This window comes from Pteronotus mesoamericanus, unplaced genomic scaffold, assembly GCF_021234165.1.
Source record: "Pteronotus mesoamericanus isolate MK-2021 breed Mesoamerican mustached bat unplaced genomic scaffold, CSHL_Meso_final scaffold_21, whole genome shotgun sequence".
Lineage (NCBI taxonomy): Eukaryota > Metazoa > Chordata > Mammalia > Chiroptera > Mormoopidae > Pteronotus > Pteronotus mesoamericanus.
In genome coordinates this window covers 15,055,879-15,067,156 of record NW_026555310.1, presented here as the reverse complement: position 1 = coordinate 15,067,156, position 11,278 = coordinate 15,055,879, and the positions used below count along the sequence as shown (strand labels likewise).

At 37.4% G+C, this 11,278-nt stretch overlaps 1 pseudogene; it reads left to right on the top strand.

Annotated features, from left to right (window-relative positions):
• Positions 1–1,349: 1,349 nt before the first annotated feature.
• On the top strand, positions 1,350–1,669 carry LOC129085129 (ubiquitin-conjugating enzyme E2 variant 2-like; annotated as a pseudogene).
• The last annotated feature ends 9,609 nt before the right edge of the window (positions 1,670–11,278 follow it).

Below are 11,278 nucleotides of genomic sequence, written 5' to 3'. Positions count from 1 at the left end.
CTCACATGTCCCCATCCAGAGACCTGGCCACAACCCAGGCATATGTCCTGACTGGGAATTGAACACATGACCTTTTGGTTTGTGGGACAACACCCAACCCAATGAACCACACCAGTAACAGCTGGGTGGGGTTCTTTTATTCTTAAAAAAATTTATTTTTACCTGTCTTTGATTAAGAAACTAGAGAGGAGGTAATTTCCTTGGAGTTATCATAATTTGTTATTCAAATGTTGTAATACCATGTTTTCTTTTTCTATTGCTGCTGTACAGATTACCATAAATATAGTGGCTTGAACAGTGCAATTTTATTATTTTACAGTTTCTTAAGTTAGAAGTCTGACACAGGCTAAAGTCAAGGTGTCAGAAGGGCTGTGTTCTTCCTGGAGGCTCAAGGAAATATCCGTTTTCTTTCTTTTTCCATCTTCTAGATGTTGCCCGCATGCCTCGGCTCATTGGCGCCTTCCTTCTTCTTCAGAGCCAGTAGCACAGCATTTCTCTAATCCTGCTCTGTTGTCACATCTCTTTCTCCAATCCTCCCTCTGCCTTCCTCTTTCATTTATAATGACCTTTATGGTAACATTGTGTAAACTTGGATAATCCAGAAGACTGCCTCCCCCTGCCACCCAGGTCCTTGACTTAATCCTGGCTGCCAGGTCCCTTTTGCCAGGTAAAGATTATATTCCAGGTCCCAGGTATTAGGGCATGGGCATATTTATGGGCCATTATTCTACCCATCACACTTGGAAATTAAATCAATAAATAAATCAGTTAGGATTGCACTTGACTTTTTAAAAAGAAATAAAGGATCTCTTTGTCCATGTACCAGAAATCTGACGATGGGAGTTCCAAGGCTGGCATGGTAGCTCACCAATGCTGTCAAGGAAACTGACTGCTTCTGTCTTGCTCTCTCTCATACTTGGCAATGACTGAAAGGTCTTAGGCATCACACGTGTGTTCAGAAAACTGAAGAGGAAAAAGCAATACTAGAAAAATTCAGTTTACATCTCATTAGCTATAATTGAGTCAAGGGGACATGTTTAACTGCAAGAAAATCTGGGGAGTTAAGTTTTTAGCTTCTCTCAAAAAAGGAAGGAAAATTGAAATTAGGGCTGGAATGAGTGAAAGATGTGTTAACCTACAGAATGACTGCAACAACTAAGTGAGTTTAACAAACAACTTTATCCAGTTGTTGCAGAGAAGGTACTAGATGTTAGAATTTTAGTGGACTATTTTCTATTGGTGTTACTTGATGTCCGTTGGTCCTGGGTTCAAAGTTGATAAAAAATTCACAGGTCATGGTATCTTATTCCTCACACCAGTTTACTTACATTTAAAAGATACACAGTAGCATGCAGATGGCTGTGTTTGGGTGCAGAAGATGGCAGTCTCCGCAGACAAATTATGTAAACATAATATATAGCCTGAAAGTAGAATATGGACCTAAATACCCAGAAGCTCCTCCATCAGTTAGATTTGTAACAAAAGTTAATATGAATGGAATAAATAATTCCAGTGGAATGGTGGATACATGGAGCATAAGAGTGTTTGCAAAATGGCAAACCTCATATCGCATGAAAGTTGTTCTTTAAGAGCTAAGATGTTTAATGATGTCCAAAGAATATGTATACACCTTCCAAAGCCACCAGAAAGACAAACACACAACAATTAATTTTATTGGTCTCAAACTTTCCTTAAACCATTAATTGTCCACTCATGTTAATGTCTTGATTAAATATCACAATGCAAAATACCCACACATTAAGGAAAAGAATTCCAGCTGGTAAATATGACCTGGACATTTGTAAGAACATAGTTAATATATACATATTGTGTTTTCAGGTAATGAGAAAAAATGCAACACAGTTTTTTAAAGGTACTACCATTTATACATAAACCTGGTGTACTCAAAATAGAATTCAGGTTTACAACTTGAAAGTATGTCAGATGGCTGTGGAAGCATGTATGTTTCTAAAAAGTAACAATCTCAAGAGGGAAAAAGAGAAATGGCATGCCTTATCCATCTTACTTAGTGAGAAGGCTTCAGTTTAAATTGTCTAAAGTAGCAGTACCATGAATATTGTTACAAATTATTTTAATTTTTGAGTGCTATCAGTAGTATAAAAATGTGTTCAGAATAGTTTTGATACCTGTATTTATAATAAAAGATGTCTTGGGGAAGGTTGATGATTAAAAGCTGTCTCTGTGTGTTACATGTAACAGACATGATAAATTTTTGTTTACAGTCTTTGTCAAACATGTATTTAAGTTTTAAGTGAAATCAGCAAGGAAATAGGTGTGAATATGTGATTTTAAAATTAAAGTTAGTCTTAACATGTAAATAATATATGGATCATCTCCTCAAAAAAAAAATTACACAGTAAGTGTTGCACATGGCTAAACAGCAGAGTCCTTCTGACACCTGGCAACAGGTTAGTGTAGCTTTCATTCTCCTCCATGACCCAGGGCTTATTTTGGAAGAGATGAGGTTAAACCTGATGCAGGTGACAGCACCTTGAGCCAGCTATCCTTTCTAATCCCCACCTGTGTGTATCCTCTGCATGTTGCACAGTCTCTCTAGGAGTGAATATCAAATCACATGCCTCCCAGTGCAGCTGCAATTCATCAGTCAGAGATTTCATAATAAATGTTTCATCAAACAAGGTATAAACTGACTCACAGCTCCCTGATTCTGTAATAAGAGTTCACTCAGATCATCTGATAACATTTTTCTTGCCTGGGCTAATCAATATTGTCTCTTTTTTCCTCTTGAATTCAGAATCAGATATGGAGGTCAAAACATCACCTTAATATAGCTGACTGGAAGATGTGGCCAAGTGGGCATGCTCATACCTGTCCCTAGTCACTGGCACAGTTGAACAACACAGGCTTCCCAGTAGAACAGTACAGGCCCATGCTAGGAGAGCAGATCCATTCTGCAAGATACTTGTCTAGCAAGGGTGTAAGGGAAGGGCTGAGCTGTTTATTCTCCCCAAATGCCCAACTAGTTGCTCCTATTCCCCTGGGGAGGAGTAAATGAAGGGTGGGGAGAAGCTCAGTGATTCTCAGCCATCCTGGGAGTTTGAGGTCACCCAGCGGAAAAACGTGCAGCCAGGGTGAGGAACCACTGGTCTTGCTAAATTTACTGTATATGGAAATATAAGGTGTGGAGGTAACTGTTCTTCCTTACAACTAAGAAAGTTCAGAGTGTGTGTGTATGTGTGAATGGGTGTGTGTCGTTAACCTTTTCAATGAAACTTTTTGTTTTGAGGTAATTACAGATTCACATGCAGTTATAAGAAATAATACAGAGATCCGTGTAGCCTTCACCTAGTTTTCGCCAGTGCTAGCATCTTGCAAAACTTTAATACAATATTGCAACCAGGATATTGGCATTGATACAGTCAAGATACAGAATACTTCATCCCCACAAGGATCCTTCATGTTGCCCTTTTATAGGCAGTCATTTCTCTCCCACCCCTACCCTCTCCAGGAAGGTTCATTTTAACTATGCTCTGCTCTTCTCATAAATGACAGATTTTCTTTGCTGTATGTTCCTTTCTATGAATACAAAGCAAATAAAGATAACTGTTTTCAATTTCTTCTAGCAGTAAAACTGTCTTTAGCCACCAAAAACCTTTTGCTGGGCTTGTGTTAACACTGTTGTTTGAAGAAATGACCCGCAGTCATAAAATAGTTCTTTTGGGGAAGGGGTTGGGTAGAAAAATGTGCTCATAAAATATTCTTCAGACATTTTCCACATAGTTTGTGAATACCATAATCGATATAGTTTTCATTCTTCCTTTGTTCAACACCAACCCACAAAGTCTCTGGAGTAGCTTTTATTTTAAAGGTGCCTATGGCGATTAACTGTCTCCCTCCTGCTTAAGTTTTCAATAAACCAAATAGCTAGTGTGCTTCTGACTATATTAGAAACTAATACACACTTGGAAATTTACTTGTTCTTTGATGGTCCTTCATGACATACCTCAACCTCTCAGGACATGTCTCTCCCTTGGTTTAGATCATAGAATTTCTGGCATCATCTCAGAAGATTCTCAGGAATGTCCTCACCTCAGGTCTTACCACCTCGCCCCTCCAGTTATTCTGGTTTCCGAGTCCCCTTGTAGCTTCACTCTCTTCCCTAATTTGGCAGCTCCATCATCCCTCGCTATTTCCAGCATCCTTGATTCTCTCACATTTTTCTCTTCTGTTTCATTTGTGCTATTCCCCCAACTCCCATTCCAAATGACAATCTACTTTCTCCAGTCCTATTAGGAAGAAATTTGGAAAAGAAGATAAAACATTAGGTTTTACATCTGACAAATACAGATTCAGATCTTAAGTATGCTATTTTATCGGCAGTGGACATTTGCTAATTTTGTTCACCATCCTCCAATCCCTTTTCTTTTGGCAGCAACATGCCAATTCTCCTTTAGTGAATTACACCTCCAACACTGTACTCCAGTTTTGGAGGCAGCTTCCCTAACTAAGCATATGGCCCTTGCTAAGGCAAAGAGTTTCTCTCTCTCTGAAATTGGACTCAGGAGTGGAGTGATCCATACATTAAATGAATCACATAGATAACAGTGTCCTAAAGAATCAGTCTATCTGTTCCTAATGGTGGGACCTGTGAAAATACTTTGGTTTCGTCTTTTACATATTGATTCATTAGCCCCCACTTTGTATCGATAGGTTCACATATCCTTTCCAAGAAATTTCTTTATCTTATGTTAGCCAGAGTAATTTTCTTTTCTATGTAGCCACACAACCCAAACTAACTAGCTGTGGAAGCTTATGCTAGTGCCTTAAATCCTGTATAATCAAGAAAATTATATTTTTATATATGCATGTCATGAGAAGTAAAGGTGAAAACAAACTTAAAGGGTCTGTCATGCCATAGACACAATAAATCCATGACCACAACATTTAGGTGAACTTACCACAGAGTTTGACAATCTTTTTATTTTTTCTGGGTCATCTGCTTCTCTAAAATCCCCTAAGCAGATTTTATAAACATTTATAATTTTCTTCAAGCTGCTCATTCAATCTCCACTTCAATCTCAACGGCCTGTCTCGTGGCTTCAATGAGAGGAAATACCTGTTGACTTGACATCTGGTTTTGCTCTTGAGGAATGGCATATACCAACATCGAAATGTTAAAACTTTCTAATCTTATATGTATAGACATAGCAGGCTGCTGCCTGGGGGCCTGTGATTGGGCTTTATGAAGTTATTGGACATGATGACCTCTTGCTCACAGCACATTTATATGGTAGAAATGTGGGGGTAGTAGGAGTAGCCACAGTAGTAAGAGCTGCAGAATGTGGACAACGGTCTATGCTAACAGCACATTGCGGGAAAATACTCTTAGAATTTGGTCCCATAACAGTGGCTCAGGAGAGGTTTCAGCCTGAAATCCTGAGTGTTCCAAGAAGAAGTTGGTCTTAGTAGAGCAATTACATCTAGAAGGACAGACATCATAAAGTATCTGAAGGAGGTGGCAGATAGCAGTTGATTATGAGGTGGCTGGGTACAGCTCTTACATTTATCATTCTCCACTGATTTTAGGGTGAGCCTCCTCTTCTTCTTTATGTTGAACTAAAACTATAAATAATGGCTTGGTGGACATATTGGTTGCTTCTTCTACAAAGGGAGAGAAATGTATGCTGTGTCCATATTCCATTATGTCTTTGCACTAAAGGTTGTACCAAATGGATAAAACTCTTTGGAGGTAAGATTCCCTTTAGAATGCTTTTTCAAAAAAGGTTCCCAATGAGAAGTCCTCAGACATAATCGATCCCTCAGATTGAGACAGCACATCTATCAGTTGAGAAACTGGTGCGGCTTTCACATTCTTAAGCCAGGAGTTGGTTATAATGTGGAACTCAGGAAATAACTGATCTGGGAATTTAGATTTGGCAGTTCACACCATGCAGATGGTAACTAAAGCCACTAGTATAAAAGAAGTTATAAAGTGAGAGTTTTTAGAATACTAAGAAAAAAAGGAAGAGGTTGAATTGTGAAGAATACCAATATTTATAGAGAGGTAAAGGATGAAGATGAGCAATGGAGGCTGAGAAACAGTCATGAAAAGGTTAAGACCAAAGGCAGGGAAAAATGGTGTCACAGCAGCCAAAGGAAAAGAGGTTCATGGAAATCTGTAGAGATTAAGGACTGAAAAACATGCTGGAATTTTCAACCAAGAAGTCCCTGCGATGTCACAGTGACCTGGGGATCGCAGTTATATTAGAGAAGTTGGGGTGCAGGTCAAATTATTGTGGGCCAGAGAAATGAGAAGTGGGGAAGTTGAGGTGTTTATGGATTTCTCCCTCAGGAGCCTCAGCTTTGGAGACAAAGTAGTAACGAGAGCAGAACATACAGTCTAGGAAGGGTTGTATTTTTTCTTTTCCCCCGAGAAGGCATAAAAGTGAAGCTTCTGAGTATAGTGTCAGGATATCTAGAACCAAGATAGGGAAGAGCTAGCTACTAAAGAGGAAGTAGTCAAAGTGTAAGAGCCAAAAGCAGATTGCTGGAAGTGGGAGAAGATAATAAAAGATACAAGGGCAGTATGGTAGCTAGACTCCAAGATAGCCCCAGTGATCTGTGCTCCTTGTATTCACACACTTATGTTGTCCACTCCCATGTTGTACCAGGGATGGTCTGTGTATCTGATTGAATATGGCAGAAGTGATGCTATGTTGCTTCTGAGATGGGATATAAAAGATACTGTGGCTTCCATCTTGGTGGCTTCTTGCCCACCCCACCCCCCATCCCATCATTCACTCTAGGGAAGCCAACTGCCATTTCCTAAGCAACACTATGGACAGGCACACATGGTGAGGGACTGAGGCTCCTTGCTGACAACTGTGTGAGAGAGCCTGGAAGTAGATCCTCCAGTTCAGCTGGCGTTCAGATGACTGCAGCCCTGGCTGACATTTTGGTGGTAACCGCATGAGATACCTGGAGCCAGACACACTCAGCTAAGCTGCTCCCAGATTCCTCACCACCTGAAATGGCATGAGGTAATAAATGTTTATGGTTTTAAACTGCTAAGTCTCAAATAATTATAAAGTGTAGGGGAGAAAAAAGTTTTCTTCAGCTCCCTTACAGTCCCTGGTTGTGTCTAAAAATGAAGCTGACAGGAACAGATTAGCAAGAGAAAAGCATTCAGATTTATTTAATGTCAGTTTTACATGCCACAAGACCCAAAGAAAGAATTAAACCTGAGTATTTATGCTAAGTTGGGTGAAGAATGTACAGTATTAGAGAAATATGATAGGTTGAGGAATATGAGGTAATTTTAAATTGGGGACACTTAGCAAGACCTGTTTGTTTGTTTTTTTCTTGGCATCCCTTTGTCTTTAGAGATAACAATGCTCCTTTCCTCTGGATACAGGGTGGGTACGCTGACGTGAAGTTTTCAAGAGAGAAGGGTCAGAGTGATCTTCTTGCTTCTGCTATTTTTTCATACTCTTTCAGCTTAAAATATTCAATATGCCAAGATGCCATATTTTGGAGTAGCATGTCCTGAATCCTATCAATAGGCTGAGTAGTAAAATAATCTAAATTTCTACTTTCTTGATTCTGAATGTGCTAATTTTACTAAAACTATGGAAATAAGCAAGATATTTTCAAAGCTGTAATGCTGATTTTTAAAAATCCTGTGCAGATTTTGTATTAAGATGGAGTAATTGCTTTTCTGTGTGGTGGGGATAAAGACGACTTAGCGTACTAGGCAAAGAAGCAAAGCCTTATTTATCTACTGAGCCTGAGCCCATCAGCAGCAATAGATAAATAGTACCGAGGGATTAATTTTGGGCACAGTGATGGACTCTGTTCCCTCTGAGAAGCTATCTATCATGTCTGGCCATTATTACAAGTTCCTGTTCTTTTAAATTTTCCTCTTAAGAGTGATTAGCAGAATGATAGATGGGCTACCTGCTAATATATCCAAGTCCAACAATAATTCTTCATTGGACAAAGCAGTATGGTTGTTAGCATAAAATACCCAAATAGTGAGAAGTTAATCATCCAGGCAGGAAAAAAAAAGATGTATACAAAAAAACCTATGCATGCATGAGGAACAATCTGAGAATGTATCAAATCAAAACTATGTTCAAAGCAAAAATCATGCTTGCATGACGAACAGAGCCTCAGTTAAGACAAATGAATACCCTTGATCACAGAACAAGGAGAAATTCTTCCAGCAAGTGGGGGTAACTGCCAAATGGGATTGTATAAAAGAAGTATCAAGGGAAAACTAATTTTGAGGTTATAACCAGGTGGAACTGAAGCTGATTGTTGAGGTTCTGCTTTAGGTTAGTCAAGAGAATTGTGCTCCCCTTTTAACCATTTATGATAAGTATGAAATTCATGCATAAGAAATTATTCTGCTGGTGGATGTGACTTACCATGGTAAAAACTATACATTTTTAAGTCATTTCCATTATTTATCTTAGACCTTTACTCTTATATTCATTTTAGGAAGGACTTATGTGCAAACCATTGTACAAAGTTTAAACTGTCAAAATATGCCTTAAAGAAAGTGGGTTTAAAAAAATTTATTTATTTAGCCAAGAGGTTTTAAATCACTTTCTAGTCTCCTTTGCTGTATTTTGGGTTTCAGTAGGTTGCAGCAGGCTGGACCACAGTAACAACTGGAGCTTGACCAGGTCACAGGTCCGGGCAAAGGCTGCAAGATTAACAGGCCCTGCTGTCAGTACAGAGGAAGTTCAGACCCTGAGGGCACGGCATGGCTTTCACGGTTTCCCATCCAAAATCTGTGGAAAAAATTATAGCACTTGGAAGACTTTGATTTGAATTCTGGTTTTTCTATTTAGCAGCTGTGTTATACAGAGCTAGAGACTTGACCTCTTTGAGTCTCAATATCTGCTTCATAAAATAAAGTTAAAAACATCCTGCCATTATTACATACTGGTCAAATGAGGCCAATATGTAATAATCATGTCAAATATATGAGGAAGTCATTTTTAAACTTCAAAGAACTATAAACATATTTTTATTGTTGATACTATTATTGTTCCTTCTTACCTTGAATCTTTATGTTCTTGGCAAAAGCTCAGATAGGCTTTAAATCTTGAATATAACTTGAAAAAGGCTAATAGCTAAAGTGAAAAATAACTGTGTCTTTTAAAAAATGATTAACACACTTGAAATTAATTTTTAAATCAGAAAATGATGCCTAAAACAAATCGACATTACGGGGGAACATTAAATATTTATCTCCTTGAGGTAGCAAGGTCTTTGTATCTAGGACTCTAGAATAGGACCTGTTTTCCCAGCACCAAAAGGCCAGCATATTAAAATTTGCTATTGCGAATGGATGTCACAAAAACAAAATAATCTAGATTTAATTTGTGGATTATATATAAAGAAAGTCTGTTATGATATTTAAATTTTTTTCTGACTATAAATATAACACATTCACTGTAGAAATTTTGGAAGCTCCATATAGGTATAAGGAGAGAATTATTATAATTCATAATCACATTACTCATAGTCACTGTTAGCATTTTTGCATAGCTTTTCCAATTTTCTTCTCCTCTGTTTTTTCACATATTTTAATTATTAGCAGTACCATAGCACTAGATAATCTTTCAAAACATGATTTTAATATCATATTCTAAATTTGTTTTGCACATAAAATCTAAAAATCTTTTTTAAAAAATATCTGAATTTATTTCAAAGGTAAATGTTTTTCCTCCAAGTATTTCCCTAAGGACCCAAATTCAAAACATTGCATCACTCTGGGCTTCTCTTTTTTTCATGTGAGATATCATCTGAATTGACTTTATCCTAAATTAAATATGAAATCTATCACTGAATCTTATTAATTCTTTCCTTTCCATTCCTATTACCACGGCCCATGTTTCCTCAACTATAGATTGTTGAGCTAGTTCTCTGGCTGGTGTTCTTTCTAGTTTCTTTTCTCTATAGTTTATTTTACAAACTTTTTTAATGCGTAATTACCCATACTCAAAAATAATGACTGACTCTATAGTCTATAGCACAGATCCAAAACCAGAGATTCAAGCTTGCAATTTTGTTTTATTACAACTCCACAGTATTCTGAACATTGTTTTTTAATTAGTCGGAATCCTTTAGATAGGCCATATAACTTCACTGATCTGTGTGACCGGTCTGGCCTCTGGGTTTGCAAATATGACTGAGCCCATTTAGCACTGTATAGCTTCAGAGGACACTGTGTACTTAGCATCCCTAGAATTGTACAGGGCTCAACCTGTACTATCAGCCCAACTCTACCTGGTGGCCCTGCTGAAGCCTGTAAACATTTGAGATTTTACACTCTAGCCTACACCATATAAGAAAAAAAACCCTGTTATCTTGTCTAACCCTGTTCATGATAACGACTAATTAAGCCCACCCTGTACCAACAAAAAATGCTGGCACTCCTAGAAGGCTTGCACTCTAAGCTAAGCCTTAAAAAACAGGAATATTTAAAAGCCTTGAATTACAAGATAAGTCATTAGGTTATTTTTTACTCAAAAGATAGAAACATCTTGTTTTTTTTTTATCAAAACGAACCCAAAAGTTATCCAATCACAATAGTCCACTACCATAGAATGATACATTGCCTGACCTTGTGATTTTCTACCCAATGCGTCTTATTTTCTTGATTAGATGACCCAATTTCATTCTAACTTGTATCTTTCACAAATGCAAGTGAAAACTAGTCTGTTCTTGCGTTTGTCTCTGAATATAAAGTTCCTTAAATCCAAATTTCAAACCTTTATAATGTGGACCCTACAGGCACAAAGTTTTGTCCTTTCCATAAATAGAACACTTTCGACAATTGACTTATTTCCCTCTTAAAATTACCTTCACAATTCTTTGTCCCATTTCTCCTTCCAATGATCTTTCCATTTCCTGCCCTCTTAACCTACATCATTTCAATTCTTCAAGGTCTGTTTTAATCCAACCTCCATCATGAAGCATGTTAGCCACTTTAATTTTCATCCTTGTTTCTCTGTGAACTCTTTCCGACATTATGTAAATCCCACATGTATATGTATTTTTCTTATTTTAATCTTTTTTCTTATTATTAGTATAAAAGTAAAACATTCAATTTAAAATTTAGAAAATATGGAGGAGCAAATTGAATTGTTAGAACACTTATAATAATAAGAGCAAATACAAAAGAAAAAAACTAGTTGAATATTTGTATAATCTTAAAATGGGGAAACACCATCTAGTCTGATGCCAAAAATATAAATCTTAAATTCAGAAACAATAATTT